Consider the following 8,053-nt stretch of genomic DNA (forward strand, 5'->3'; position numbering starts at 1 on the left):
AGCTAACTGAGATTGACTTTAGATGCAGTATAACTTTAGTTAGCTAACTGAGATTGACTTTAGATGCAGTATAACTTTAGTTAGCTAACTGAGATTGACTAGATGCAGTATAACTTTAGTTAGCTAACTGAGATTGACTTTAGATGCAGTATAACTTTAGTTAGCTAACTGAGATTGACTAGATGCAGTATAACTTTAGTTAGCTAACTGAGATTGACTTTAGATGCAGTATAACTTTAGTTAGCTAACTGAGATTGACTTTAGATGCAGTATAACTTTAGTTAGCTAACTGAGATTGACTTTAGATGCAGTATAACTTTAGTTAGCTAACTGAGATTGACTTTAGATGCAGTATAACTTTAGTTAGCTAACTGAGATTGACTTTAGATGCAGTATAACTTTAGTTAGCTAACTGAGATTGACTTTAGATGCAGTATAACTTTAGTTAGCTAACTGAGATTGACTTTAGATGCAGTATAACTTTAGTTAGCTAACTGAGATTGACTAGATGCAGTATAACTTTAGTTAGCTAACTGAGATTGACTTTAGATGCAGTATAACTTTAGTTAGCTAACTGAGATTGACTAGATGCAGTATAACTTTAGTTAGCTAACTGAGATTGACTTTAGATGCAGTATAACTTTCGTTAGCTAACTGAGATTGACTTTAGATGCAGTATAACTTTAGTTAGCTAACTGAGATTGACTAGATGCAGTATAACTTTAGTTAGCTAACTGAGATTGACTTTAGATGCAGTATAACTTTAGTTAGCTAACTGAGATTGACTAGATGCAGTATAACTTTAGTTAGCTAACTGAGATTGACTTTAGATGCAGTATAACTTTAGTTAGCTAACTGAGATTGACTTTAGATGCAGTATAACTTTAGTTAGCTAACTGAGATTGACTTTAGATGCAGTATAACTTTCGTTAGCTAACTGAGATTGACTTTAGATGCAGTATAACTTTAGTTAGCTAACTGAGATTGACTAGATGCAGTATAACTTTAGTTAGCTAACTGAGATTGACTTTAGATGCAGTATAACTTTAGTTAGCTAACTGAGATTGACTAGATGCAGTATAACTTTAGTTAGCTAACTGAGATTGACTTTAGATGCAGTATAACTTTAGTTAGCTAACTGAGATTGACTTTAGATGCAGTATAACTTTCGTTAGCTAACTGAGATTGACTTTAGATGCAGTATAACTTTAGTTAGCTAACTAAGATTGACTTTAGATGCAGTATAACTTTAGTTAGCTAACTAAGATTGACTTTAGATGCAGTATAACTTTAGTTAGCTAACTAAGATTGACTTTAGATGCAGTATAACTTTAGTTAGCTAACTGAGATTGACTTTAGATGCAGTATAACTTTAGTTAGCTAACTGAGATTGACTTTAGATGCAGTATAACTTTAGTTAGCTAACTGAGATTGACTTTAGATGCAGTATAACTTTAGTTAGCTAACTGAGATTGACTTTAGATGCAGTATAACTTTAGTTAGCTAACTGAGATTGACTTTAGATGCAGTATAACTTTAGTTAGCTAACTGAGATTGACTTTAGATGCAGTATAACTTTAGTTAGCTAACTGAGATTGACTTTAGATGCAGTATAACTTTAGTTAGCTAACTGAGATTGACTAGATGCAGTATAACTTTAGTTAGCTAACTGAGATTGACTTTAGATGCAGTATAACTTTAGTTAGCTAACTGAGATTGACTTTAGATGCAGTATAACTTTAGTTAGCTAACTGAGATTGACTTTAGATGCAGTATAACTTTAGTTAGCTAACTGAGATTGACTTTAGATGTAGTATTAATTTCTTCCTCTCCCTTGCTGTCTATCCTGCTACATGTTGAAAGAAATATCAAGTGTTCACGCACCCCCTCTTTTATCTGGTGACCAATTGTGGTTACCACTATGTGAAATCAATTAGCAATAACCACTAGTCATTATGTATTGTTGGTTATTGTGTATGGTTATCATGCATCATCCATGTCATTGTTTATACTTTACAAAAACACACCTTTAATTTCTGTAGTTCTCAAAATCCATATGTAGTAAACCAGTTCAAACCAGTTCAAACCAGTTAAGAATCTATAGGTTTACCGAACGGTTAAGTGATTAAATCATTAAGCGCAGTTGGATTAACTGATGGTCAAATGTATTTAAACAAATGAGAAGAGAATCATATAAAACGTATTGTGAGCATTGCATTCGAAATTACTTTACATGAAAGGTATTTCTAGATAAAACACTGATTAGATTTGGAGAAAAAAAGTTACTGTGTGATTTTGTGTACTTTAGTCAATTGAAAAGTTTAGAAGAAAAACAACTACAAGGTTGATTATCTGTTTGGAGTTTTCTACCAAGAGTTGTGAAGTTTTACCTGTAAAACACTGGACACTTCCTGTTGCACACTGTGTATTTAACTGTTGTATTCAGCTCATTCTAGTACTAGTAGTGTGTATTTAACTGTTGTATTCAGCTCATTCTAGTAGTAGTAGTAGTAGTGTGTATTTAACTGTTGTATTCAGCTCATTCTAGTACTAGTAGTGTGTATTTAAATGTTGTATTCAGCTCATTCTAGTACTCGTAGTGTGTATTTAATTGTTGTATTCAGCTCATTCTAGTAGTAGTAGTAGTAGTGTGTATTTAACTGTTGTATTCAGCTCAGTCTAGTACTAGTAGTGTGTATTTAAATGTTGTATTCAGCTCATTCTAGTACTCGTAGTGTGTATTTAATTGTTGTATTCAGCTCATTCTAGTAGTAGTAGTAGTAGTGTGTATTTAATTGTTGTATTCAGCTCATTCTAGTACTAGTAGTGTGTATTTACATGTTGTATTCAGCTCATTCTAGTACTCGTAGTGTGTATTTAAATGTTGTATTCAGCTCATTCTAGTACTCGTAGTGTGTATTTAAATGTTGTATTCAGCTCATTCTAGTACTCGTAGTGTGTATTTAAATGTTGTATTCAGCTCATTCTAGTAGTAGTAGTAGTAGTGTGTATTTAAATGTTGTATTCAGCTCATTCTAGTACTAGTAGTGTGTATTTAAATGTTGTATTCAGCTCATTCTAGTACTCGTAGTGTGTATTTAAATGTTGTATTCAGCTCATTCTAGTACTCGTAGTGTGTATTTAAATGTTGTATTCAGCTCATTCTAGTACTCGTAGTGTGTATTTAAATGTTGTATTCAGCTCATTCTAGTACTGTGTATTTAAATGTTGTATTCAGCTCATTCTAGTACTAGTAGTGTGTATTTAAATGTTGTATTCAGCTCATTCTAGTACTAGTAGTGTGTATTTAAATGTTGTATAGCTCATTCTAGTACTAGTAGTGTGTATTTAAATGTTGTATTCAGCTCATTCTAGTACTAGTAGTGTGTATTTAAATGTTGTATAGCTCATTCTAGTACTAGTAGTGTGTATTTAAATGTTGTATTCAGCTCATTCTAGTACTAGTAGTGTGTATTTAAATGTTGTATTCAGCTCATTCTAGTACTCGTAGTGTGTATTTAATTGTTGTATTCAGCTCATTCTAGTAGTAGTAGTAGTAGTGTGTATTTAACTGTTGTATTCAGCTCAGTCTAGTACTAGTAGTGTGTATTTAAATGTTGTATTCAGCTCATTCTAGTACTCGTAGTGTGTATTTAATTGTTGTATTCAGCTCATTCTAGTAGTAGTAGTAGTAGTGTGTATTTAATTGTTGTATTCAGCTCATTCTAGTACTAGTAGTGTGTATTTACATGTTGTATTCAGCTCATTCTAGTACTCGTAGTGTGTATTTAAATGTTGTATTCAGCTCATTCTAGTACTCGTAGTGTGTATTTAAATGTTGTATTCAGCTCATTCTAGTACTCGTAGTGTGTATTTAAATGTTGTATTCAGCTCATTCTAGTAGTAGTAGTAGTAGTGTGTATTTAAATGTTGTATTCAGCTCATTCTAGTACTCGTAGTGTGTATTTAAATGTTGTATTCAGCTCATTCTAGTACTCGTAGTGTGTATTTAAATGTTGTATTCAGCTCATTCTAGTACTCGTAGTGTGTATTTAAATGTTGTATTCAGCTCATTCTAGTACTCGTAGTGTGTATTTAAATGTTGTATTCAGCTCATTCTAGTACTGTGTATTTAAATGTTGTATTCAGCTCATTCTAGTACTAGTAGTGTGTATTTAAATGTTGTATTCAGCTCATTCTAGTACTAGTAGTGTGTATTTAAATGTTGTATTCAGCTCATTCTAGTACTAGTAGTGTGTATTTAAATGTTGTATTCAGCTCATTCTAGTACTAGTAGTGTGTATTTAAATGTTGTATTCAGCTCATTCTAGTACTAGTAGTGTGTATTTAAATGTTGTATAGCTCATTCTAGTACTAGTAGTGTGTATTTAAATGTTGTATTCAGCTCATTCTAGTACTAGTAGTGTGTATTTAAATGTTGTATTCAGCTCATTCTAGTACTAGTAGTGTGTATTTAAATGTTGTATAGCTCATTCTAGTACTAGTAGTGTGTATTTAAATGTTGTATTCAGCTCATTCTAGTACTAGTAGTGTGTATTTAAATGTTGTATTCAGCTCATTCTAGTACTAGTAGTGTGTATTTAAATGTTGTATAGCTCATTCTAGTACTAGTAGTGTGTATTTAAATGTTGTATTCAGCTCATTCTAGTAGTAGTAGTAGTAGTGTGTATTTAAATGTTGTATTCAGCTCATTCTAGTACTAGTAGTGTGTATTTAAATGTTGTATTCAGCTCATTCTAGTACTAGTAGTGTGTATTTAAATGTTGTATTCAGCTCATTCTAGTACTAGTAGTGTGTATTTAAATGTTGTATTCAGCTCATTCTAGTACTAGTAGTGTGTATTTAAATGTTGTATTCAGCTCATTCTAGTAGTAGTAGTAGTAGTGTGTATTTAAATGTTGTATTCAGCTCATTCTAGTACTAGTAGTGTGTATTTAAATGTTGTATAGCTCATTCTAGTACTAGTAGTGTGTATTTAAATGTTGTATTCAGCTCATTCTAGTACTAGTAGTGTGTATTTAAATGTTGTATAGCTCATTCTAGTACTAGTAGTGTGTATTTAAATGTTGTATTCAGCTCATTCTAGTACTAGTAGTGTGTATTTAAATGTTGTATAGCTCATTCTAGTACTAGTAGTGTGTATTTAAATGTTGTATTCAGCTCATTCTAGTACTAGTAGTGTGTATTTAAATGTTGTATTCAGCTCATTCTAGTACTCGTAGTGTGTATTTAAATGTTGTATTCAGCTCATTCTAGTACTAGTAGTGTGTATTTAAATGTTGTATTCAGCTCATTCTAGTACTCGTAGTGTGTATTTAAATGTTGTATTCAGCTCATTCTAGTACTCGTAGTGTGTATTTAAATGTTGTATTCAGCTCATTCTAGTACTAGTAGTGTGTATTTAAATGTTGTATTCAGCTCATTCTAGTACTCGTAGTGTGTATTTAATTGTTGTATTCAGCTCATTCTAGTACTAGTAGTGTGTATTTAAATGTTGTATTCAGCTCATTCTAGTACTAGTAGTGTGTATTTAAATGTTGTATAGCTCATTCTAGTACTAGTAGTGTGTATTTAAATGTTGTATTCAGCTCATTCTAGTACTAGTAGTGTGTATTTAAATGTTGTATAGCTCATTCTAGTACTAGTAGTGTGTATTTAAATGTTGTATTCAGCTCATTCTAGTACTAGTAGTGTGTATTTAAATGTTGTATAGCTCATTCTAGTACTAGTAGTGTGTATTTAAATGTTGTATAGCTCATTCTAGTACTAGTAGTGTGTATTTAAATGCTGTATAGCTCATTCTAGTAGTAGTAGTAGTAGTGTGTATTTAAATGTTGTATTCAGCTCATTCTAGTACTCGTAGTGTGTATTTAATTGTTGTATTCAGCTCATTCTAGTAGTAGTAGTAGTAGTGTGTATTTAATTGTTGTATTCAGCTCATTCTAGTACTAGTAGTGTGTATTTACATGTTGTATTCAGCTCATTCTAGTACTCGTAGTGTGTATTTAAATGTTGTATTCAGCTCATTCTAGTACTCGTAGTGTGTATTTAAATGTTGTATTCAGCTCATTCTAGTACTCGTAGTGTGTATTTAAATGTTGTATTCAGCTCATTCTAGTAGTAGTAGTAGTAGTGTGTATTTAAATGTTGTATTCAGCTCATTCTAGTACTAGTAGTGTGTATTTAAATGTTGTATTCAGCTCATTCTAGTACTCGTAGTGTGTATTTAAATGTTGTATTCAGCTCATTCTAGTACTCGTAGTGTGTATTTAAATGTTGTATTCAGCTCATTCTAGTACTCGTAGTGTGTATTTAAATGTTGTATTCAGCTCATTCTAGTACTGTGTATTTAAATGTTGTATTCAGCTCATTCTAGTACTAGTAGTGTGTATTTAAATGTTGTATTCAGCTCATTCTAGTACTAGTAGTGTGTATTTAAATGTTGTATAGCTCATTCTAGTACTAGTAGTGTGTATTTAAATGTTGTATTCAGCTCATTCTAGTACTAGTAGTGTGTATTTAAATGTTGTATAGCTCATTCTAGTACTAGTAGTGTGTATTTAAATGTTGTATTCAGCTCATTCTAGTACTAGTAGTGTGTATTTAAATGTTGTATTCAGCTCATTCTAGTACTCGTAGTGTGTATTTAATTGTTGTATTCAGCTCATTCTAGTAGTAGTAGTAGTAGTGTGTATTTAACTGTTGTATTCAGCTCAGTCTAGTACTAGTAGTGTGTATTTAAATGTTGTATTCAGCTCATTCTAGTACTCGTAGTGTGTATTTAATTGTTGTATTCAGCTCATTCTAGTAGTAGTAGTAGTAGTGTGTATTTAATTGTTGTATTCAGCTCATTCTAGTACTAGTAGTGTGTATTTACATGTTGTATTCAGCTCATTCTAGTACTCGTAGTGTGTATTTAAATGTTGTATTCAGCTCATTCTAGTACTCGTAGTGTGTATTTAAATGTTGTATTCAGCTCATTCTAGTACTCGTAGTGTGTATTTAAATGTTGTATTCAGCTCATTCTAGTAGTAGTAGTAGTAGTGTGTATTTAAATGTTGTATTCAGCTCATTCTAGTACTAGTAGTGTGTATTTAAATGTTGTATTCAGCTCATTCTAGTACTCGTAGTGTGTATTTAAATGTTGTATTCAGCTCATTCTAGTACTCGTAGTGTGTATTTAAATGTTGTATTCAGCTCATTCTAGTACTCGTAGTGTGTATTTAAATGTTGTATTCAGCTCATTCTAGTACTGTGTATTTAAATGTTGTATTCAGCTCATTCTAGTACTAGTAGTGTGTATTTAAATGTTGTATTCAGCTCATTCTAGTACTAGTAGTGTGTATTTAAATGTTGTATTCAGCTCATTCTAGTACTAGTAGTGTGTATTTAAATGTTGTATTCAGCTCATTCTAGTACTAGTAGTGTGTATTTAAATGTTGTATTCAGCTCATTCTAGTACTAGTAGTGTGTATTTAAATGTTGTATAGCTCATTCTAGTACTAGTAGTGTGTATTTAAATGTTGTATTCAGCTCATTCTAGTACTAGTAGTGTGTATTTAAATGTTGTATTCAGCTCATTCTAGTACTAGTAGTGTGTATTTAAATGTTGTATAGCTCATTCTAGTACTAGTAGTGTGTATTTAAATGTTGTATTCAGCTCATTCTAGTACTAGTAGTGTGTATTTAAATGTTGTATTCAGCTCATTCTAGTACTAGTAGTGTGTATTTAAATGTTGTATAGCTCATTCTAGTACTAGTAGTGTGTATTTAAATGTTGTATTCAGCTCATTCTAGTAGTAGTAGTAGTAGTGTGTATTTAAATGTTGTATTCAGCTCATTCTAGTACTAGTAGTGTGTATTTAAATGTTGTATTCAGCTCATTCTAGTACTAGTAGTGTGTATTTAAATGTTGTATAGCTCATTCTAGTACTAGTAGTGTGTATTTAAATGTTGTATTCAGCTCATTCTAGTACTAGTAGTGTGTATTTAAATGTTGTATTCAGCTCATTCTAGTACTCGTAGTGTGTAT

The sequence above is a fragment of the Oncorhynchus kisutch genome, linkage group LG29 (assembly GCF_002021735.2).
Source record: "Oncorhynchus kisutch isolate 150728-3 linkage group LG29, Okis_V2, whole genome shotgun sequence".
NCBI classification, from domain to species: Eukaryota; Metazoa; Chordata; class Actinopteri; order Salmoniformes; family Salmonidae; genus Oncorhynchus; species Oncorhynchus kisutch.